Source organism: Chiloscyllium punctatum, chromosome 37 (genome assembly GCF_047496795.1).
Source record: "Chiloscyllium punctatum isolate Juve2018m chromosome 37, sChiPun1.3, whole genome shotgun sequence".
NCBI classification, from domain to species: domain Eukaryota; kingdom Metazoa; phylum Chordata; class Chondrichthyes; order Orectolobiformes; family Hemiscylliidae; genus Chiloscyllium; species Chiloscyllium punctatum.
In genome coordinates, this window is record NC_092775.1 from 14,883,033 (window position 1) to 14,907,218 (window position 24,186).

The 24,186-nt window shown below is 42.5% G+C and overlaps 1 long non-coding RNA gene across 1 annotated transcript; it reads right to left on the reverse strand.

Moving 5' to 3' along the window:
- Nucleotides 1-869: 869 nt before the first annotated feature.
- Nucleotides 870-22,594, reverse strand: LOC140463218 (uncharacterized). The gene is made up of 3 exons (XR_011954633.1): nt 22,436-22,594; nt 19,396-19,501; nt 870-1,597 (listed from the first exon to the last, which is right to left on the reverse strand). It is a non-coding gene; the product is annotated as an uncharacterized lncRNA (long non-coding RNA).
- Nucleotides 22,595-24,186: the final 1,592 nt, after the last annotated feature.

Below are 24,186 nucleotides of genomic sequence, written 5' to 3' on the forward strand. Positions count from 1 at the left end.
ACTTTGCACAACTAAATCTATCATCTGTCATATACTTGCCTGATTTCCCCTTAAATATATCTATTGCATTGATATGTTCATTTTGATCGCTCCCAGACTTACTTAACACAGATTGGAAAAAAAGGAAACTAAAGAAAGGTATGAAGCTGAATGAATCGACAGTGAGCCAATCTTAATAGACAAGGTATCTGTCACAAGAGAGGCAGATCAGTGCATATAAACTGCTGGTTCCCACATTGCTCTAGGATTGAACATTGCTGGCATTCAATTATGATTTTAATTTTATCGCTTGGAAAATTTAACATGCAAAACTGAAAGTTGAAAAGTTACGACTGACTGATTGACTTTAAGGGAGGTAAGTGAGAACATTCAATCATCACACTATAATCTTCCAAAATTCTCTTAACTCCAGAGCTATTTTTTATCATGGAAAAGTTGCACATAACTCCATTCTTTAACAAAGCTGGGAGAGGGACAGTGTAAAATTAAAAACCAGTTATTCTTACATCAGGAAATTGTTAGAGCTGAAAAATCAAGGATAGCATTACTAAACATTTTGAAAACTTTCTGGTGATTGTAGAGATGCAACATAGATTTACCAGAATGATGACTAGATCCCAAGGGTTAAGTTAAAGAAAGAGTCTGTTTTATTTACTCAGGGGATATGGGTTTCACTGGCTCGGCCAGCATTTATTGCCCATCCCTAATTGCCCTTGAGAAGGGGTAGTGAGCTGCCCTCTTGAACTATTACAATCCTTGTGGTGTAGGTACACCTGAAATGTTGTAAGAGAGAGAGCTCCAGTTTTTTTATCAAAAATATACTTTATTCATTAAAAAAACTTTGTATATATACATAGTTACAAGTGCAATTCAATTCTGAACAGTTACGTATCAAGAAAACAAACACTGGAGTTTGACTCGTTCCAAACAAACCAAAGACATCTCTTACATTTACAGTCAGTTCTTCAAAACCATGATGGTAGAGTTCTTGTGCAACCCCGTGTTATAGAAAAATCACGGTTTGGAACAGTGGTTAATGTGCTGGTGATGTAATACGTGTTTTAAATGTTTGCACTTTAGAAATAACTTCGCCAATTCATCAATCGCTTTACCGCAAATTCACATTGATGAAACGTGCATTAAAGCAGAATGACCTGTACAAGACTATATTTATATGCGCTCGAGACAGTGAGAAGGAGGGAGCTCCATTATTTCAACTAGGTCAAAGTAAAAGAATGGTGATATAATCCCAAGTCAGGACTTGCAGGTAATCCATGAATTTGCTGCAGTTGTCCTTCTAGGTGATTGAGGTTATGGGTTCATAAGGTGGTGTCTGAAGAGACTTCTTCAGTTGTCATAGTGCATCTCGTAGATGTTACTGCTGACGTAGAACACAGATGGTGAAGGGAGTCAATATTGTAGGTGATGGATGGGATGCAAATCAAGTGGGCTGCTTTGTCCTGGATGGTGTAAACTCTCTTAAGTGCTAGAGCTGCACATATTCAGATAGATGGAGAGTATTCTGCCAACTTGGATTTTCTACTCAAACCTGAGGTGTATTCCATGGAATTTAGAAAGATATATTAACAGCTTCCTTCTGTAAACAAAATATGAGAGTGACGCAGTAAACAAATCAATTTATGATGGGGAGTCTTCACATGACATACTTTTGCAGATGGCTAAAGAGGCAGATGCTACCATCAGTGTCACAGATGAAGTTACCTGGTGTCCTGTGGGCTGTTATTTTCAGTGTTAGAGCTTTTTAACCAAGCCACTATAGATAACGTTCATCGTGGTGGTACACATGAACCCTAAAGGAGATGTCACCAATTTCCTCTATTGTCAGATAGTGATTCCCTAAAGTGAGAATCAGATGTTTCGGGATTTCATGTTACATTTACCAAAATCCCTGAAACAAAGCTTTGGACATTCTTATTGAATCATATTTAAACATGTGAGATTCTGAGGGCAATTGACAAGGTAGGGCTGGAAGGATGTTTCCTCTTGTGGGTTAATTTAGAACCTTGTGGGGAATGAATGTCCTCTACAGCCCCAACATGACCTCCCAACTCCTGTACTCAATACTCTGACCAATAAAGAAAAGCATACCAAATGCCTTCTTCACTATCCCATCTACCTGCGACTCCACTTTCAAGGAGCTATGCACCTGCACTCCAAGGTCTCTTTGTTCAGCAACACTCCCAAGGACCTTACCATTAAGTGTATAAATCCTGTTAAGATTTGCTTTCCCAAAATGCAGCACCTCGCATTTATCTGAATTAAACTCCATCTGCCACTTCTCAGCCCATTGGCCCATCTGATCAAGATCCTGTTGTAATTTGAGGTAACCCTCTTCGCTATCCACTACACCTCTAATTTTGGTGTCATCTGCAAACTTACTAACTGTACCTCTTATGCTCGCATCCAAATCATTTATGTAAATGACAAAATGTAGAGGGCCCAGCACCAATCCTTGTGGCACTCCACTGGTCACAGGCCTCCAGTCTGAAAAACAACCCTTCACCACTACCCTCTGTCTTCTACCTTTGAGCCAGTTCTGTATCCAAATGGCTAGTTGTCCCTGTATTCCATGAGATCTAACCTTGCTAATCAGTCTCCCATGGGGAACCTTGTCGAACACCTTACTGAAGTCCATATAGATCACATCTACTGCTCTTCCCTCATCAATCTTCTTTGTTACTTCCTCAAAAAACTCAATCAAGTTTGTGAGACATGATTTCCCACGCACAAAGCCATGTTGACTATCCCTAATCAGTCCTTGCCTTTCCAAAGAGATGTATATCCTGTCCCTCAGGATTCCCTCCAACAACTTGCCCACCACTGAGGTCAGGCTCACCGGTCTATAGTTTCCTGGCTTGTCTTTACCGCCCTTCTTAAACAGTGGCACCACGTTTGCCAACCTCCAGTCTTCCAGCACCTCACCTGTGACTGTCGATGATACAAATATCTCAGCAAAAGGCCCAGCAATCACTTCTCTAGCTTCCCACAGAGTTCTTGGGTACACCTGATCAGGTCCTGGGATTTATCCACTTTTAACTGTTTCAAGACATCCAGCACTTCCTCCTCTGTAATCTGGACATTCTGGACTAGATTAGGTTGGGATATCTAGTCAGCATGGGCAAGTTGGACCGAAAGGTCTGTATCCATGCTGTACATCTCTATGACTCTAAGTTTCACAACATCCTTCCAATAGGAGGGAGACCAGAATTGCACGCAATATTTCAAAAGTGGTCAAATCAATGTCCTGTGCAGCCACAACAAAAGAGAGAGAGAGAGAGAGAGAGAAAAATTCCACTGAAATATGTATAGGACTAAGGTGTTGCCTAAAATATATAAGCAGACATTTCAGAAGTTAGTCAGAAAGACATCTACAACAAAGGGTGGTAAAAGTTTGGAATTCTCTTCCACAAATGTGAGGTCAGCCGTTAATTTTAAATCCAAGGTTAATATATTTTTGTTAACCCAACTTACTTTAGGATATAGGACAAAGGTGACTCAAATAGTTAGCTGTGAAATCAGCAACCTGATCGCCAATTTGAAATGATTAATTAACAAGATATCGAACTAGTGAATAACCCAATTGTTTGCAATGTTTTAATTCCCATTGCATGTTGCGGGCAATCAATATTTTGGGACAGTTTTTACAACAGCAATGACGAGGAGACACAAGGAAGGGGCTGCCAAGTGAGGCACAATTAAATCAGCAGCTTCTGCTGATGAAGTAGCCACAGCTGCCATATGTCTTTGTAATTTCTTTCAGCTCTTTTGGGCTCCCATTATTAAGATAAAAAAGCATTAGAGGGCATGTCATGGTCGTTAGACTTGTAGCCCTGACTGAGTTACTTTTCAAAAATCACACGACGCTGGGTTATAGTCCAATAGGTTTAAAATATAAGGTTTTGGAGATCTAGGTTTGCTCAATAGAGTCATGTACCACAATACATTCACATAAGTTGTATGACCTTTTAGGCTTTTACTTATAAATTCTAGGTCTGATGTATTCTGTCTCTCTAACTGCCTGAGGAATGAGCGGGGGCTCTGAAAGTTTGTGGTTTCAAATAAACCTGTTGGACTATAACTCGTTGTCATGTGACAATTAACTTTGTCCACCCCAGTCCAACACCAGTATCGCCACATCATGAATTCCTTTTGGCAGCTGCATTACATCCCTGTCTACAGTTGGGACCCTGAGCCTCTCTTTCTGCCTCTTTGATTAGTTGCTACCCCACCAAATGCTCACCAATTGAGCATCTGAAGGAACATGGGCAGGAACAGATGAACCACGCAACCACCCAGCTTCTATTCAGCCCTACTGTTACCCTGCCAAAGAAAATGTGCAAACCAAATCAGAATTAATAGAACATAGAACATTACAGTGTTACAGTGCAGTACAGGCCCTTCAGCCCTCAATGTTGCGCCAATCTGTGAAGCCTATCTATCCTACACTATTTCATTTTCATCCAGATGTTTATCCAATGACCATTTAAATGCTCTTAAAGTTGGCGAGTCTACTACTGTTGCAGGCAGTACATTCCACGCCCCTACTACTCTCTGAGTGAAGAACCTAACTCTAAATCTATCACCCCTCAATTTAAAGCTATGTCCCCTCGTGCTAGCCATCACCATCTGAGGAAAAAGGCTCTCACTGTCCACCCTATTTAACCCTTTGATGATCTTACATCTCTCAATTAGGTCACCTCTCAACCTTCTCTCTAATGTAAACAGGCTCAAGTCCCTCAGTCTTTCCTCATAAGATCTTCCCTCCATACCAGGCAACATTCTAGTAAATCTCCTCCGAACCCTTTCTAAAGCTTCCACATCCTTCATATAATATGGTGACCAGAACTGTATGCAATACTCCAAGTATTGCATACCTCTCCCTGAGGTAACAGTGGCTGAAGGACCTGAACTTAAGGGAATTTATATTTGCCAGGATTTGGTGTTGGAGAGACTGTTAGGTCTGAAGGTTGATAAGTCTCCGGGACCTGATGGCCTGCATCCCAGGGTACTGAAGGAGGTGGCTCGGGAAATCGTGGATGCGCTGGTGATTATTTTCCAGAGTTCAATAGAATCGGGGTCGGTTCCTGAGGATTGGAGGGCGGCTAATGTTGTGCCACTTTTTAAGAAGGGTGGCCGGGAGAAAGCAGGAAATTATAGACCAGTTAGTCTGACCTCAGTGGTGGGAAAGATGCTGGAGTCTATTATAAAGGATGAAATTACGGCACATCTGGATAATAGTAACAGGATAGGACAGAGTCAGCATGGATTTATGAAGGGGAAATCATGCTTGACTAATCTTCTTGAATTTTTTGAGGATGTAACTCGGAAGATGGACGAGGGAGATCCAGTGGATGTAGTGTACCTGGACTTTCAGAAAGCTTTTGATAAAGTCCCACACAAGAGGTTAGTGAGTAAAATTAGGGCACACGGTATTGGGGGCAAAGTACTAGATTGGATAGAGAATTGGTTGGCTAATAGGAAACAAAGGGTAGTGATTAACGGCTCCATTTCGGAATGGCAGGCAGTGTCCAGTGGGGTACCGCAGGGATCCGTGCTGGGACCGCAGCTTTTTACAATATATGTAAATGATATAGAAGATGGTATCAGCAATAACATTAGCAAATTTGCTGATGATACAAAGCTGGGTGGTAGGGTTAAATGTGATGAGGATGTTAGGAGATTACAGGGTGACCTGGACAAGTTAGGTGAGTGGGCAGATGCATGGCAGATGCAGTTTAATGTGGATAAATGTCTGGTTATCCACTTTGGTGGCAAGAACAGGAAGGCAGATTACTACCTCAATGGTATCAAATTAGGTAAAGGGGCTGTTCAGAGAGATCTGGGTGTTCTTGTCCACCAGTCAATGAAGGCAAGCATGCAGGTACAGCAGGTCGTGAAGAAGGCTAATAGCATGCTGGCCTTCATAACAAGAGGAATTGAGTATAGAAGCAAAGAGGTGCTTCTGCAGCTGTACAGGGCCCTGGTGAGACCACACCTGGAGTACTGTGTACAGTTCTGGTCTCCAAATTTGAGGAAAGACATTCTGGCTATTGAGGGAATGCAGCGTAGGTTCACGAGGTCAATTCCTGGAATGGCAGGATTGCCTTACACGGAAAGACTGAAGCGACTGGGCTTGTATACCCTTGAGTTTAGAAGACTGAGAGAGGATCTGATTGAAACGTATAGGATTATGAAAGGATTGGACACTCTGGCAGGAGGAAACATATTTCCGCTGATGGGGGAGTGCCGAACCAGAGGACACAACTTAAAAATACGGGGTAGACCATTTATGACAGAGATGAGGAGAAACTACTTCACCCAGAGAGTGGTGGCTGTGTGGAATGCTCTGCCCCAGAGGGCAGTGGAGGCCCAGTCTCTGGATTCATTTAAGAAAGAAATGGATAGAGCTCTTAAAGATAGTGGAGTCAAGGGTTATGGAGATAAGGCTGGAACAGGATACTGATTGGGAATGATCAGCCATGATCATATTGAATGGCGGTGCAGGCTCGAAGGGCTGAATGGCCTACTCCTGCATCTATTGTCTATTGTCTATTGTCTATTGCAGCTGTATCAGAGTTTTGTACAGCTGCAGCATCACCTCGTGGCTCCAAACCTCAATTCCTCTACTATTAAAAGCTAACACACTGTAGGCCTTCTTAACAGCCCTATCAACCTGAGTGGCAACTTTCATGGATCATTGTGCATGGACACCGAGATCTCTCTGCTCATCTACACTGCCAAGAGTCTTACCATTAGCCCATACTCTCTATTCCTGTTGCTCCTTCCAAAGTGAATCAACTCACACTTTTCTGCAGAAAACTCCATTTGTCATCGCTCAGCCCAGCTCTGCAGTTTATCTATGTGCCTCAGTAACCTGCAACATCCTTCAGCACTATCTACAATTCCACGACATTAGTATTATCTGCAAATTTACTAACCCATCCTTCTACACCCTCATCTAGTTCATTTATAAAAATGACAAACAGCAGTGGCCTCAAAACAGATCCTTGAAATACACCACCAGTAACTGACTGCCAGACTACCTAGACCCCTTGGCATCATGGTAGCCCACAAATCCACCAATACACTAAAACAGCAGCTAATGAACTTGAAAGACCCTATACAGACAACAAGCAAAACTAACGTCATTTACAAAATACTGTGCAAGAACTGAAACAAACAATACATTAGACAAAAAGGCAGAAAACTAGCCACTAGGATGCATGAACATCAACTAGACACAAAATGACATAATCGTCTCTCACTAGTATCCTTACATACAGATAAGGAAGGACACCACTTTAACTGTGACAACACATCCATCCTAGGACAACCAAATAGAGACACGCACGAGAATTCCAAGAAGCATGGCATTCCAACCGCAACTCTATCAACAAACACATTGAGTTAATTCCCATCAACCACCCCCTAAGAAAAAGAACAAGAAATGACATCACCTCAGGAAATGACATCACCAAACCAAAGAAACCCAAACATATAAATAGAAAGCAGGAATCAGCAGCAGTGCTTCACCTGGAGGCCCACTGAAGATGTCACCTAGTAGGATGACAAAACGTCTGGAAATGAACCATCCAGCCTCAGTGAGCGAACTTATATCCAGAACTAGTAACTGAAATCCAGGATGAACATTTCCCATCAACTACCACACTCTATCTTCTTTCAGCCAGCCAATGTCTGATTCAAACCGGTAAATTCACCTTCAATCCCATGCCACTATATTTTGTGCAGTAGCCTATTGTGGGGAACCTTATCAAACACCTTATTGAAATCCATTTGCACCACATCAACCACTTTACCCTCATCCATCTGTTTGGTCACCAACTCAAAGAACTCAATAAGGTTTGTAAAATATAACCTACCCTTCACATGACTGTGTTGACTATCCTAATCAATGTTTTCCTCTCCAGGTGATTATAATTCCTATCTCTTATAACCTTTTCTAATACTTTACTGACAATTGAAGTAAGGTTCACTGGTCTATAATTACCAGGGTTGCCTCTACTCTCCTTCTTTGCTATCCACCAGTCTTCTGGCACTATTCTTGTATCAATGATTACATAAAGATCAAAGCCAAAGGCTCTGCAATCTCCTCCCTGTTTTCCCAGAGAATCCTAGAATAAATTGCATCCAGCCCAGGGGACTTATCTATTTTCACACTATCCAGAATTGCTAACATCTCCTCCCTCGGAACGTCAATCCCATCTAGGCTAGTAGCCTATATCCCTGTATTCTCCTTGACAACATTGTCTTTTTCCAGTGTGAATACTGACAAAAAATATTTATTTAGTGTTGCCCCTATCTCCTTGGATCTGCACACAACTTCTCACTACTGTCCTTGATTGGCCATAATCCTTCTCTAATCATTCTTTTATTCTTGATATATCAATAGAAAGCTTTAGGGTTTTCCTTTATTCTACCTGCCAAAGTCTTCTCATGTCCTCTCCTGGCTCTTCTTAGTGTTCTCTTTAGGTCTTTCCTAGCTAACTTAGAACGCTCAAGTGTCCTAACTGAGCCTTTACGTCTCATCCTAACATAAGGCTTCTACTTCCTCTTGACAAGAGATTCAACTTCTTTAGGAAAACACGGCTCCCTCACTCAACCCTTTCCTCCCTGCCTGACAGGTACACACTTATCAAGGACACACAGTAGCTATTCCTTGAATAAGCTCCAATTTCAATTGTGCCCATCTCCTGCAGTTTCCTTCCCCATCCTATGCATCCTAAATCTTGCCAAATCGCATCATAATTGCCTTTCCCCCAGCAATAACCCTTGCCCTGCATTTTATACCTATCCCTTTCCATTGCTAAAGTAAACATAACTGAATTGTGGTCACTATCACCAAAGTGCTCACCTACCTCCAAATCTAACACTTGGCCAGGTTTATTATCGAGCACCAAATCCAATGTGACCTTGCTATTTGTTGGCCTGTGTCAGGAAACCATCCTACACATATTGGACAAAAACTGGCCCATCTAAAGTACTCAAACTATAGTATTTCCAGTCAATATTTGGAAAGTTAAAGTCCCTCTTAACAACTACCCTGTTACTCTCGTCCAGAATTATCTTTACTATCCTTTCCTCAACATCTCTGGAACTATTTGGAGGCCTACAGAAAAACTCCCAACAGGGTGACCTCTCCTTTCCTGTTTCTAACCTCAGTCCATAATACGTGTCCAAAAAAACGCCCTTTCTGCCACCGTAATACTGTCCTTGACTAACAATGCCACAAGTCGAGAGTGTGTTGCTGGAAAAGCATGGCAGGTCAGGCAGCATCCAAGGAGCATAAGCTCTTCATCAGGAAATGTCAATTCTTCTGCTCCTGAGATGCTGCCTGACCTGCTGCGCTTTTCCAGCAACACACTCAACTCTAATCTCCAGCATCTACAGTCCTCACTTTCTCCTAACAACGCCACATCTCCCCCTCTTTTCCCATCTTCTCTGTTGTTACTGAAACATCTAAATCCCGGAACCGGCAACAACCATTCCTGTTCCTGCTCTATCCATGTCACCGAAATGGCCACAATATCAAAGTCCTAGGTACCAGCCCATGCTGCAAGTTCACCACCTTATTCCGGGTGCTTCTGGTGTTGAAGTAGACACACTTGACACCATCTTCCTGCTTGTTGGTGCATTAGCAAATTTCCACCCCAGTATATTGAGCCCCCTCTGGCTGAAATGTGGACCATCCTGTTTGTAGAGGTCCCAACTGCTCCAGAATAAGCCCCAATTATCCAGGTATCTGAATCCCTCCCACCTGCACCATCCCTGTCACCACATGTTCAACTCTTCTCTCTCCCTACTCCTTGCCTCGTTAGCATGTGGCATGGGCAACAAATCAGAGATAACAACTCTGTTTGTTCTTACACTAAGCTTCCACCTGAGTCCCTGAATTTCTGCCTTAAATCCCCATCCTTCTTTCTACCTATATCGTTAGTACCTATGTGGACCACAACTTGGGACTGCTCCCTGCACCCCTCCCCACGATCCCGATAACATGATCTGAGATATCATGGATGCTGGCATCTAGGAGGCAACACACCTACCGTGAGTCTTTCTGACTAATGCTCTGCTCTTCTCTCCCCTGCCCTTCTGAGCAACAGGGACAGACCCTGTGCCAGAGACCTGTATCCCATGTCTTACCCCTGGTAGTTCCACCCCCCTCAACAGTATCCAAAATGGCATACTTGTTATTGAGGGGAATGGCCACAGGGGTTCCCTGCACTGCCTGCTGGTTCCCTTTCCGTCCCCTGACTGTAACCCATCTGCCTTTTTCTTGTACCTGAGCTGGGATTACCTCCCTGTAACTTCTCTCAATAACCCCCTCCACCTCCCGAATGATCCGAAGTTCATCCAGCTCCAGCTCCAGTTCCCTCACGCGGTTTTCAAGGTGCTGGAGTTAGGTCACTTTCCACAGATGAAGTCAGCAGGGACACTAGCGGTGACCCTTGCCTCCCACATTCTGCAGGAGGAACATTCAACTACCCTAACCGCCATTCCCACTATTCTAAATTCCCAGACCGTAGAAAAATAAAGAATAAGAAAACTAATTACATTACCAATTCTACGGATGCACCCAATGCATTTGAAAAACCAAAAATAATCTCTACTTTTCCTTGAAATTTCTATAGCAGAAAATAATAACTTTTGATCATTCCAACAGGAAGGCTGCTCTTCAAGCAAGTTGACCTTCCTGTTAATTTTCTTTCAAAGTTAAACCTCCTCTCTACTTTTTGTGTATGTTTCTCCAGCTGTACCCCAACGTCAGCAGAGTTTAATCACTGACTTGATCCAGTTGCCCATGCCAATAGATTACATTGTAGCAGGTACAGGAGTGGCTACAGAGCCGCCCCTTACAATTCCTGATTGCTGCTGGATCCATACTTTTAGTTTCATGGAGACACACTGAAGACTAGATACCTGCTGAATGGAAAGTTCTACACAACTTGTTGACTGCACAGGACATTGGTCTTATACATTTAAACCTAAACATAATCAGGTTATCTGCCCCCTTGTGTTGGCCTAACCCTCATTTGACTGCCATTAATGTTAACCCTAACCTTGGATAGTCAGTTCTTTCTACTAATCCAACCCAATCAGGGACCCTCCAACCACACGGGATGAATGTGGATTTCACCAGTTTCCTCATTTCCCCTCCACCCACCTTATTCTAGATCCAACTCAGCACTGCCCTCTTGAACTGTCCTACCTGGCCATCTTCCTTTCCACCTATCCCCTCCACCCTCCTCTCTGGCCTATCACCTTCACCCTCACCTTCATCTACCTTTCGCATTCCTAGCTACCTTACCCCCAGCCCCACCCCCCCTCCCATTTATGTCTTAGCCCCCTTGGACCACCCCCTCATTGCTGATGAAGAGCTTATGTTCAAAATATCGACTGTCCTGCACCTTGGATACTGCCTAACCAGCTGTGCTTTTCCAGCACCACACTCTTCAGCGCTGATCTCCAGCATCTGCAGTCCTCACTTTCTCTCAATCAGGCACTTGCTTTCATTCAAACAGCAATATTGATTTTAAAAAAGAAAAACATTTGTTGTTTAAATTGATTTGTCACATCATTCAAACACAGTGAAAATAAGTCATAATAACAAGCCTTACACTTCTTTTTCAAAACCTACATCACCTCACATGCTTCTGTCATTTTGATTCATTTGGGTATGAAAAAGTAATTAATTCTCATCTCTTTGAATTGGAAGGTTGTGGTTTGAAGTCCTATTCTCACATTTAATGTTCTGATATTCCAATGGTGAGGAAATGATACATTATCAAGTATGCTACCTTTCTGGGTGGGTGTTAAACTGCTTGTTCAAGTGGATGTAAAACATTCTATGATCTTACTTGAAGGGCACGGACATCATCAGGTGTCTTGCCAAATTCAGCCAACATCATCTAACTGTTACAAAAACAGAAATTGCTGGAAAATCTCAGCAGGTCTGGCAGCATCTGTGGAGAGAAATCAGAGTTAATCAGGGTCCCTGACTCTTTGTCAGAACTGTCTAACTGTTCATCCTCATCATTTATTGTTCATGATCCTTAGTCTGTGCAAAATTAATCCATAAAACAATTAGGCCATAAGACTCAGGAACATGAGTAAACCCCTCCAACCATTCAGTAGGATCATGGCCGATTCACATTCCTCACATCTACTTTCCTGCCCTTTCTCCATAATCCTTGGTTCCACAACTGATCAAGAATCTATCCACACTAACCTTAAATATGCACAAGGATTCTGTTTTTATAGCTCTTTGTGTCAAGGAGTTCCAAAGACTCACAACCCTCTGAGAGAAAAAATTCCTCCTCAGCTCAGTCTTAAATAGGAGCCCCTTAATTCTGAGTCTATGTCCTCTGGTCCTAGACTCCCAAGAGAGGAAACATCCTCTCAGCATTTACCCTGTCATTGACCTTAAGAATCCTATCTGTTTCAACTGCTGCCATGTTGGCAGTAGGGCCACAATCCACAAGCACTTAAATGGCTATGAAGCACATTAGATTGTAGTTTTGAAAGGTGTTGACAGAAAGAAGGTTTTATTAAAACTTTCCCTGACAACTTCAACATGTGCATCCTTCCCCTCTTATTTACTTGCCTTCTGCTCATAGTCTTTCTTTTACTATGTTTTTAACTCTAGGCACTCCACTCACCACCTTGAATGTTCAATCCCTTTGATCACAAAATACAGCAGGGTGTACCATACATAAGATTCTTTGCAGCAACTTACCAAAGCCTCTTCCATAGCATCATCTAAACCCATGACTCCTAACCACCTCAAAGGTCAACAGCAATAGATACATGGACAAACCTCAACCTACAAGCTCCTCTCCAAGTCACACATAATCCTGACATGGAATGATATCTGTGTTCCCTCAGTGTCACTGAACACAAACTGGACCACACAGCACGCATTTTCTAGTCTTTCCAATAAACCCTGCCATGATCCGATTGAATGGTGGAACAGGCTGGAGGGGCCTACTCATGGTCTACTTTTGCACAGACTAAGGACCATGAACAATAAATGATGAGGATGAACGGTTAGATAGTTCTGAAAAAGGGTGAAGAAGACATCTCACAACCATTTTCTTAAGGGTAATTAGGGGTAGGCAGAAAATGCTCATTTAGCCAGCAATGCCCAATCCCCACAAAAGATTAAATTATAAGAAATGCTCAGGAGTGTTTTGGGTGGTTTATTTTGTTTTGTACTGGCAACTTTCTTTTCATATCTCTCTGCCCACCTGTATCTTTTATTCCTGTTGTATATTGTACTTATTAAAACGTTTCTTGAAATTTTATTTTAGTACTGCAAGAGCAAAGTTCAACAATATTTAATTTCCTCTATGGCTCACACATACTTGCATAACCTTAAATATGATGCTATTCAATTGTAACCTAGGGAATACTTTTAAGGATGAGGACTTCACAGAGTGCTGGAGTACCAGTGGCGGATAGTTGCTGTCTGGGGAAATTATAAACTTTTGAAATTTGGAATTGTCACAACATCCTTCATTGTTGGTATGTGATCTTCTGAATGTTTCCAGCACGTTCTGTTTTTGTTTTGATATGGAAATATACCTAAAAATTTGTGATTCTTGTTTTCCTATACATTGTGTGATGCAATTTTTATTGAAAAACGTGACTCACTTGTTTTAGGTATATATTCGTTGAATCAAAATACAACAGCTTATATATATGTGACTATGGTTAAGAATTATTGTGTTTTAGTTTGTGTTTTTGTTTTTGTATTTTGACTCAACGAATATATACCGATAACAAGTAAATCTTATTTTCCTATAAAAATTGAATTACACATATAGGCAACGTAAAGGAAAATACGACACTTTTTAAGTATATTTTCGTATCAAAATACAAAAACAAAAGTACAAACTAAAACACGGTAATTTATAACTATAATAACACATATATGAACTGTGATATACTTTTATTTAAGTCATGTATATCTTATACTGCATTAATGCTATTGCTGGTGTTCTCAATAAGTTGTCTGTCCAGGAGGAGTCGCTGCAGCATCTGGAATGGGCGCTTTGAGAAAAGAAAAATGTCAGTGGCATTTGGAAACCTACTTTTTCACCGGAAAGAAAGCAGGACACTCAGCAGCTGTACTTATCACTTTTGGCAGGATGTTCAAACATACTGAAGCACGGACTTGCTCCAGCATTCTTACTTTCCATACCTGCCTGCACACAAACAACACCGCGTGTGGGGGGCTCGAACTAAGAGCATTTAAAGTCTATTAACCCAGAACGTTAGCAATTACCCTAATATTAAACTCCCAGCTAATACTGCCCTCTGAGTAATTCTAATGGTGTGTCCGAGAGTGACGAGCCACTCCAAACCTACATTGCAATTTTTACTGATTCTGCAATGTCATTTCATTTAAACTTTCCCTTTTATTTCACTAATAGAATCTCCCGCTTCCAAAATGTGACTAATTTAAGTTGCAACATTTTCAAATAGTGTGCAAAAGTCTCGAAATTATTTCGTGCGCAGGTTTTTTGGAAAGTTATCCAGCAGTTGAAATTCATAGCAGGCAAAATCTGAAAAATTATCTTTATATCTTTGTCAACCATCCTGCTGAGTACTTCAGCATTTTCTGTAACTTGGTTTTAAATTGCAGCTAATTTCGGATGTATTCTAAATCATCTGCGCGGTGCAGATAAATAGAGCAGCAGAAGCTTCTGACCGACTTATATTTTGTTATTCATTCACAGTGTCTCTGGCTAGGTCAACATTTCTTGCTCATTCCTAATCGCGTGCAGGTTAGTTGAATATCAACCAGGTTGCAAAGTGAGGACTGCAGATGCTGGAGTCAGAGTAAACAAGTGTGGTGCTGGAAAAGCACAGTTGGTCAGACAGCATCCCAGGAGCTGGAGAGTCCACATTCCCGGCATAAGTTAGAACATAGAACATAGAAAGGTACAGCACAGAACAGGCCCTATGGCCCACGGTATTGTGCCACGATTTAATCCTAATGTAAAATATAGTAACTTAACCTACACACCCCTCAACTCACTGCTATCCATGTGCATGTCCTGCAGTCGCTTAAATGTCCCCAATGTCCCCACAGTTGGCAACGCATTCCATGCATTCACAACTCTCTGCATAAAGAACCTACCTCTGACGTCTCCTTGAAACCTTCCTCCTAATATCTTCAAACTATGACTTCTTCTACTAGTCAATCCTGCCCTGGGGAAAAATCTCTGCCTATTGACTCTATCTATTCCTCTCATTATCTTGAATACCTCGATTAGGTCTCCTCTCTTCCTCCTTCTCTCCCGAGAGAAAAGTCCAAGCTTATTCAACCTTTCTTCATAAGGCAAGCCCTCCAGTCCAGGCAGCATCCTGGTAAACCTTATTTGCACCCTCTCCAAAGCGTCTGTATCTTTCCTATAGTAGGGCGACCAGAACGGGACACAATATTCCAAGTGTGGTCTCACCAGGGACATGTAGAGCTGCAGCAAAACCTCGTGGCTCTTAAACTCGATCCCCCTGTTAATGAAAGCCAAAACACCATATGCTTTCTTAACAACTCTATCCACTTGAGTGGCAACTTTGAGGGATCTCTGTACTTGCACACCCAGATCCCTCTGTTCCTCCACTCTGCCAAGAATCCTGTCTTTAATCCTATACTCAGTATTCGAGTTTGACCTTACAAAATGCATCACTTTGCATCGATCCAGGTTGAACTCCATCTGCCATTTCTCAGCCCAGCTCTGCATCCTGTCTATGTCACGCTGCAGCCTGCAGTAGCTCTCTATACTATCGACAACACCTCCAACCTTTGTGTCATCTGCAAATTTACTAACCCACCCCTCAACCTCCTCATCCAAGTCATTTATAAAAACTACAAAGAGCAGAGGCCCAAGAACATAGCCTTGCAGGACCCCACTCAACACTGTCCTCCAGGCAGAATACTTTCCATCTACAGCCACTCTCTGCCTTCTGTCAGCCAGCCAATTCTGAATCCAGATTGCCAAATCTCTCTGTATCCCATACTTCCTGACTTTATGAATGAGCCTACCATGGGGAACCCTATCAAATGCCTTGCTGAAGTCCATATACACCACATCCACTGCTCAACCGTCGTCGACCTGTCTTGACACTTCCTCAAAGAACTCAATAAGATTTGTGAGGCATGACCTGCCCCTCACAAAGCCATGCTGACTGCCTTTAATCACACTATGCTTTGCCAAATAGTCAAAAATCCTATCCCTCAGAATTCTTTCCAAAACTTTGCTGGCCACAGATGTAAGACTGACTGGTCTGTAATTGCCAGGGATTTCCCTATTACCCTTCTTGAAAAGAGGAACAACATTTGCCTCCTTCCAATCCTCTGGTACGACTCCTGTGGAGAGTGAAGAGGCAAATATCCTCGCCAGCATCTTCACAGCCTCTTTTCTCACTTCCCGCAGCAGCCTACGATAAATCTGTTCTGGCCCTGGGGACTTAACAATCTTAATGTTTTCCAAAATTTCTAGCACATCAACTTCATTAATCTTGATTTGGTCAAGGTTGTATCCCAGCTCCTCTAAGTTTTCATTAACAACAAGTTCCCTTTCCTTGGTGAAAACTGAAGCAAAAAACTCATTTAGGGCTTCTCCTATCTGCTCAGACTCCAGGCAAAAGTTCCCTCCGCTACCCCTGATTGGCCCTACCTTCTCCCTGATCATTCTCTTAGAAGTTCTTCATTCCTTATGAAGAGCTTATGCTTGAAACGTTCAAATCATTCCTGAAATCCCTGAAAATTCCCACCCAGGTTGATAGGGTTGTGAAGAAGGCATATGGTGTGTTGGCATTTATTGGTACAGGGATTGCGTTTCGGAGCCACGAGGTCATGCTTCAGCTAAACAAGACACTGGTAAGGCCGCACCTGGAGTATTGCATGCTGGTCTGGTCACCACATTATAGGAAGGATGTGGAAGCTTTGGAAAGGGTTCAGAGGAGATTTACTAGGATGTTGCCTAGTATGGAGGGAAGGTCTTACAAGGAAAGGGTGAGGGAACTGAGGCTGTTTTCAGTGGAGAGAAGAAGGTTGAGAGGTAACTTAATCGAGATGTATAAAATAATCAGAGGATTAGATAGGGTGGACAGTGAGAGCCTTTTTCCTCAGATGGTGAAGGCTAACAGGAGAGGACATAGCTTTAAATTGAGGGGTGATAGATTTAGGACAGATATCGGAGTAGTTTCTTTACTCAGACAGTAGTAGGGGCGTGGAACAGCCTGCCTGCAAAAGTAGTAGACTCACCAACATTAAGGGCATTTAAATAGGCATTGGACATGCATATGGATAATAATGGAATGGTGTAGGTTAGATGGACATCAGATTCATTTCACAGGTTGGCGCAACATCGAGGGCCGAAGGGCCTGTACTGCGCTGTAACGTTCTATGTTCTATTCCCGATGAAAAGCTTATATCCGAAACGTCGACTCTTCTGCTCCTGGGATGCTGCCTGACCAGCTGTGCTTTTCCAGCATCACACTCTTTGACTATCAACCAGGTTCCTACCTGTCTGAAATCATATGTCGACCATAGACGTCTACAGTATGGAAACAGGCTCTAGCGAGTTTTGAGAAGATTTGTAGCTCAGGTTGATGTTCTGGATGTAGGTTTGCTCGCTGAGCTGGAAGGTTCATATTCAGATGTCACCATATTAGGTAACATCTTCTGTGAGCCTCTGGATGAAGCCCAGTACATTGACGAAATGTCTGAACATGAACCTTCCAGCTCAGCGAGCAAAGCTACATCCAGAACAGGCTCTTCGGTCTGACTTGCTGCCCACTTCTCACAATTAAACTTGTCCTGCTTACCTGCGTTTGGTCCATTTCCCACCCATGTATCTACCTAAATTATTCTTACACTACAAAATTGTACTCACTTCCACCACTACCTCTGGCATCCCGATCTGGACACTCAACACCCTCTGTGTGAAAAAAACCATCCCTCTGCACCCTTTTGTATATTTCCTCTCTCACCTTAAACCTATGCCCTCTAGAATCCCCTACCGTAGGGAAAAGCTGTTGGCTATCTACTTTATCTATGTCTTTCATGATTTTATAGACCTCTATAAGGTCACCCCTCAGTCTCCTTCAGTCCAGGGAAAAATGTCCCAACTTATCCACCCTCTCCTTATAACTCAAACCTTCCAATCCAGACAGATCAGGTAAGGATAGCAGTCTCTGTCATTAAAGGACACGAGAGAAGCAGATTGATTTACCTGAGTATGATCATCATTAGACTCTCATTTCCAGATTTTCTTTTAATTAAAATTGATCTCAGATTGCTCTGTGGTGGGATTTGCACACTCACCAGACCTTCTACATGAGCAGACAAGTGATAATACCACTAGGCCAACACCTTTCCTATATATTCCTGCTTTCACAGCAACCCTCCTACCTCGCAGTAGTCACTGAGACATCCCGAACATTTCAAGCCTCAATATGGGAATTTGGGATGTACTAGATAGTTTCCAATATTGGAATTATAAAGAATAGAAGACACGAAATATTGATAATCAACAAAGGAAGGGATAGGGAGAAGCCTTTCATACAGCGAGTGGCTATCACAGTGCATTTGAATATTTCTCCCACTGTCGGCCCATTTCAAGACTTGAAAGTTTTGACTCCTTCATGGGGTTTGTTAGAGTGTGAATACAGCTGTTTTAACCCTGCCCAAGTTCCAAAGTGTTTGTTGCTGCCTTGGATGTCACAACCCCAAAAGTGTATCTTGTGACCCCATTTGGGGTCCCGACCTGACCCCACTTTGGGAAGCCTGTGTTAGGAGCCGGAATGCGCAGTCGACGCGGGGTCATTTAAAAGAAGCTAGAATTATGTGAAAAGGAACAACTAACGTGATGCTGAGGAAAGAGACATGGGCAAGGTACAAAGTCAAATGTACCTCTAGAAACCTAATGCCTTCAGATAAATGAGCTTTGTATATACATAGTAACTTACTTTACGGTCACTCATTCCAGATTAGTAATCAGCCAGTGGCATTCTTTCTTGAGACCTGGTACATCTTTGAGGGTAAGAGGCTCAAAGTTGACGTACCTGCTGATTGGAACCAAATTAATATGCAAAGGCACACATTGGTAAATGGATATCAGAGACAGACCTGTTGAGAGTACTCCAGATTGCTACTGACCGACCAGGCAGACTGACTTATTAATAGAATTAAGTTAGGAAAAAAATGGCTGGAAAAACACTAGCACTGAACACAGCATGCATTTTCTAGTCTTACCAATAACCAGACGGAAGATTGCTTTGTGGCATTCTGGGAATACCAACGGTACACAATGTCGGCAATAAATAATCCTGTGCCAAGCATACCTTTAAGTGTGGAGTTAAGAGGACCATTACACAATGGACATAGGAACAGCTGTAGGCCACTCGGTCCATCAAGTCTGCTTCACCAATCATTGAGATCATGGCTGACCTGGTAACCATCAGAATTCAGAGTTAGGTTTTATTGTTACATGTACAGTAGAACCCCCGTATCCGTGGATTCGGTTTCTGTGGTTTCAGTTATTCGTGGTTTACCTTGGCCCGATAATATTACACAGAGCATTCCAGAAATAATTCAAGGGGGCTGCCGGGGAGGTAAATTTTCCCTTTAAATAATAGGCTTCGCTACTATCTGCAGTTTTGGGCATCCACAGTTGGTCTTGGAAGATATCACCCGCGGATACAGGGGCGGGGAGGGACACCTGTACTCAAGTACAGGGACACTGGAGTACAGTGAAAGGTTTACAATGTCTCCATTCACATCGCCATCTTAGGTTCAAGGTAACTCGGTACTAAATCTTTGGTAACAAGTAGAAAAATAAAGAAATAAGTTAAAAGTTCAACATTACACTTTGTGTCAGTATAAACAAGAAATAAAGTTAAAAGTTCCAAATTACAGTCCTTCTTCAGCCATGGGCCTGCAGTTGCTTCACACCGGCCTTTCCCAAAGAGGGCTCAATCTCTCTCCTACACATAAGCCTTCATTCCCTTAACGATTAAAAATCTGTCTATATCAGCCATGAGTGTACTTGGTGACCCAACTTCAACAATCCTCTGCAGTAAAAAATTGCACAGATTCACTACCCTCTGAGGGAAACCATGCCCTTTGGTCCTAGATTATTCCAGGCAGGAGTGCAAAAATTGGACTGGATTGCTATGCCAATATTTCACACCAAAAAGACAGGTTGAATGGCCTCCTTCTCGATGGGATATTTTCCTGATTGCCACCACTGGCACCTCATGGTACCTGTTGCCTCTATCACCACGTGGCTCAGAGTAAAGGTTGTTTCAGGCAGTCCACTGCCACCAATCTTCCTTTGTTGCCTTGTCGAGAGGTCAGGAGGTCATGTTGCAGCTGTAGAGGACAATGGTTAGGCCACTTTTGGAATATTGCATTCAATTCTGATTTCCTTGCAATAGGGAAGATGTTGTTCAACTTGAAAGCGTGCAGAAAACATTTACAAGGATGTTGCCGGGGTTAGAGGGTTTGAGCTTTAGGGAGAGGATGAAAAGGCTGGGACTGTTTTCCCTGGAGCATCGGAGGCTGAGGGGTGACCATATAGAGGTTTATGGTCGGATAGGGTGAATAGCCAAGGTCTTTTTGCCAGAGTGGGGGAGTCCAAATCTCGAAGGCATAGGTTTAAGGTGAGAGGAGAAAGATTTAAAAGGAACCTGAGGGGCAATATTTTTACACAGAGGGTGTATGGAGGACACTGAAGGTCCAACATCCTTTACTACCAAAGAGGCTGACTCCACCATTGAGTGCACAGATGACACAGGACTCCTGGCCTCGAGTGAAGCCCAGCGCAAACTCCCAGATTTGAGGAAGCCCAGCGTGGACTTCCTGCTTTAGAAGGACTGTAATGCTGAACCTTCACCTTTGTTTCTTTATTCCTCTAATTCATACCAAAGATTTTGTACCTAGGTGTTTTTGTACCTAAGATGGCATCGGAAATGGTGACTTTATACAGTTTTCACTGTACTCATGTATCCCTGTATTTGAGTACATGTGACAATAAATCTAAGTCTAATTCTACAAAAATCGATTCATCGAGTCATAGAGTCATGCAACACAGAAACTGACCCTTCGGTCCGAATCGTTTGTGCTGACTAGACATCAAAAAGCAGTCTTATAGGAAGAAAGAGATATTCATTATCATGGGTGTCACAATGCATGATGGTTGCCACACTTGGGCCAAGGGCATTCGAAGGATATGAGATAAGGTATCTCAAGCAGAACAGTATAGCCGTCACAAGGATCGGTCAGCCAGCATGATTGTATCTTATTTATATAGCTGGGAGAGTTGTGTGGAGACACTGCAATATCCTTATCTCATTACAGAACCATCAGTCCAGATGTTTGTCTGGGACAAATCCAATGAGGGATGCCGTGATGTTAATGGTTCACAGACCAATCAAGGTCAAGATCAGGACCGAGATTACCAACCCTCAAATAAAAGACCCATTTATCTTCCAAGTTCAAGGATAACACATTTTGGAAAGATTGTGAAATGTCCAGATCACCTGGATTTGTGAAGCTTCATGAGGGGCATGGGTAGCAAGGTATTTTCCCCAGGGCAGGGGAATCCAAACCTAGAGGTTACACGTTTAAGGTGAGAGGGAAAGATTTCAAAAGGACATGAGGAGTAACCTTTTCACACAGAGGGTGGTGCATGTATGGAATGAGCTGTCAGAGGAAGTGGTGGAGTGTGGGACAATTATGACATTTAAAAGTATCTGTATTGGTATATGAATAGGAAATGTTTAGAGAGATTATGGCCCCCAACAACTGGCAAATGGGACTAGGTCAGATTGGGATGTCTGGTCAACAAGGTTGAGTTGGACCAAAGGATCTGTTCCTCAGCTCTATGACTCTATGACTTGGTGGGAGTTGGTGTGGTAGCTAATATAATACAGTTACATACAAGAATGTATCCCCAGTGAGCACTAGTTTATTTTGGGGCTTGATAGCTCAGTTAGCTGGATGGCTGCTTTGTGTTGCAGCGTGGTTTCAGTTCCTATGCCAGCTGAGTTCACCTGCTTTCTTAACCTTGTCCCATATCTGAGGTGTGGTAACCCTTAAGTTAAACTACCACCAGCCATCTCTCTCTAAGGAGAGAGTAGTTCTCTGGGACTGTGGTGACTTTATCTTTACAACCATTAACTAACTACAGAAAAAAAAAACTTGGGGAGAATCTATTGTATATGGTAATGGTTCTGACGGAGGTCATCTTCTTATTACATTGAGCTCCGCCCAATCAGATGAGTTCACATACAGTCTGGGTTTTACATACATCAGAGGGAGCAGATGTGTTCCATACAATTCCTAATAATTATATCTGACTAACAATGTAATTGGACTTACTGCTATCATGCAATAAACCACCTTGTTATCGAAGTATAGTGCTCTTATAGTCCACTGCCAGAACCGGCTGAAAGACCCTAAAGCTAAATGTGGCCCATCAGTTGACACAATCACATCAGGGTATCCCACATGTAGCAAATATTTCATGCAATATGAAAGGCTTGCATATGAGGATAGGTTAAATTTGGAGGTGCTGGTGTTGGACTGGGATGTACAAAGTTAAAAATCATACAACCACCTGATGAAGGAGCAGTGCTCCAAAAGCTAATGCTTCCAAATAAACCTGTTGGAATCTAACCTGGTGTTGAATGATTTTTAACGAGAATCAATTGGGCAATTTAGACGAAACTCACTAGAGTTTAGAAGAATGACAGGAGATTTAACTGAGACATATAAGATGCTAAAAGGGATTGATAAAGCAGATGTAGAGTGGATGCTTCCCTTTGTGGTCATAGTCTTAGCTAAGAGATGGCAGATTCAAAACAGAGGTGAGGAGGAATTACTTTTGTAATGGGTTGCAAATCTGTTGAATTTACTGCTCCAGAGTTTGGTGGATGCTGGGAAACTTAAAATATAAAGCAAGTGATAGACAGAAGTTTAATTAGTAAGGGGTTATGGAGAACAGGCAAGAAATTGGAAATGGAGGCCAAGATGAGATCAGCCATGATCGCATTAAAAGCAAGAACAGGCTCGAGGGGCTGAATTGCCCACTCCTATTCCAAGTTCTTATGTTCTAAGACCATAATAAGTACCTCTGTGTTTAAACTTCACTTATATCCACTGAAAAATTGGTTGGCAGCAATAAGGTAAATGTGTCCATCAAACATAAATGGGCCTGTTTCCATGGAGAAAATAGTTGGCAATACTGGCTTTCATTGTTCAAGACTCGCACAAATAGCACAAATCATTATGAGGTAGTCAGTCATCTTGGAGATTCCTGACCAGCACATTGAAGAGCAAGCCACCATATCATGGTAGCCTCAGTGTAAAATTCAATTCCCTGGGGGTCTCGTGATTAGGATTAGGATTTGGTACTTTCATCACCACAGTCCGAACTTGATCCCTGATCAGGGAATGTGGCACAAAGGTTCTTGTGGCACAGTGGTAGTATCCCTACTTTTCAGCTGGAAGGCCTAGGTTCAAGTCTCACTACCCCACAATGAACTGGTTGATTTGAAAATATCCGCAATTTAATTTCACTAATAAATTCTTTATCATTCATTGTAAAGCTGTCAACTGCTGCTCTGCAGAGCACGTCATGGAGTCATAGAGATGTACAGCATGGAAGCAGACCCTTCGGTCCAACCCGTCCATGCCGACCAGATATCCCAACCCAATCTAGTCCCACCTACCAGCACCTGGCCCATATTCCTCCAAACCCTTCCTATTCATATACCCAGCCAAATGCCTCTTAAATGTTGTAATTGTACCAGCTTCCACCACTTCCTTTGGCAGCTCATTCCATACACGCACCACCCTCTGCGTGAAAACGTTGCCCCTTAGATCTCTTTTATATCTTTCCCCTCTCACCCTAAACCTATGCCCTCTAGTTCTGAACTCCCCGACTCCAGGAAAAAGACTTTGTCTATTTCCCCTATCCATCCCCCTCATAATTTTGTAAACCTCTATAAGGTCACCCCTCAGCCTCCAGGGAAAACAGCCCCAGCCTGTTCAGCCTCTCCCTATAGCTCAAATCCTCCAACCCTGGCAACATCCTTGGAAATCTTTTCTGAACCCTTTCAAACTTCACA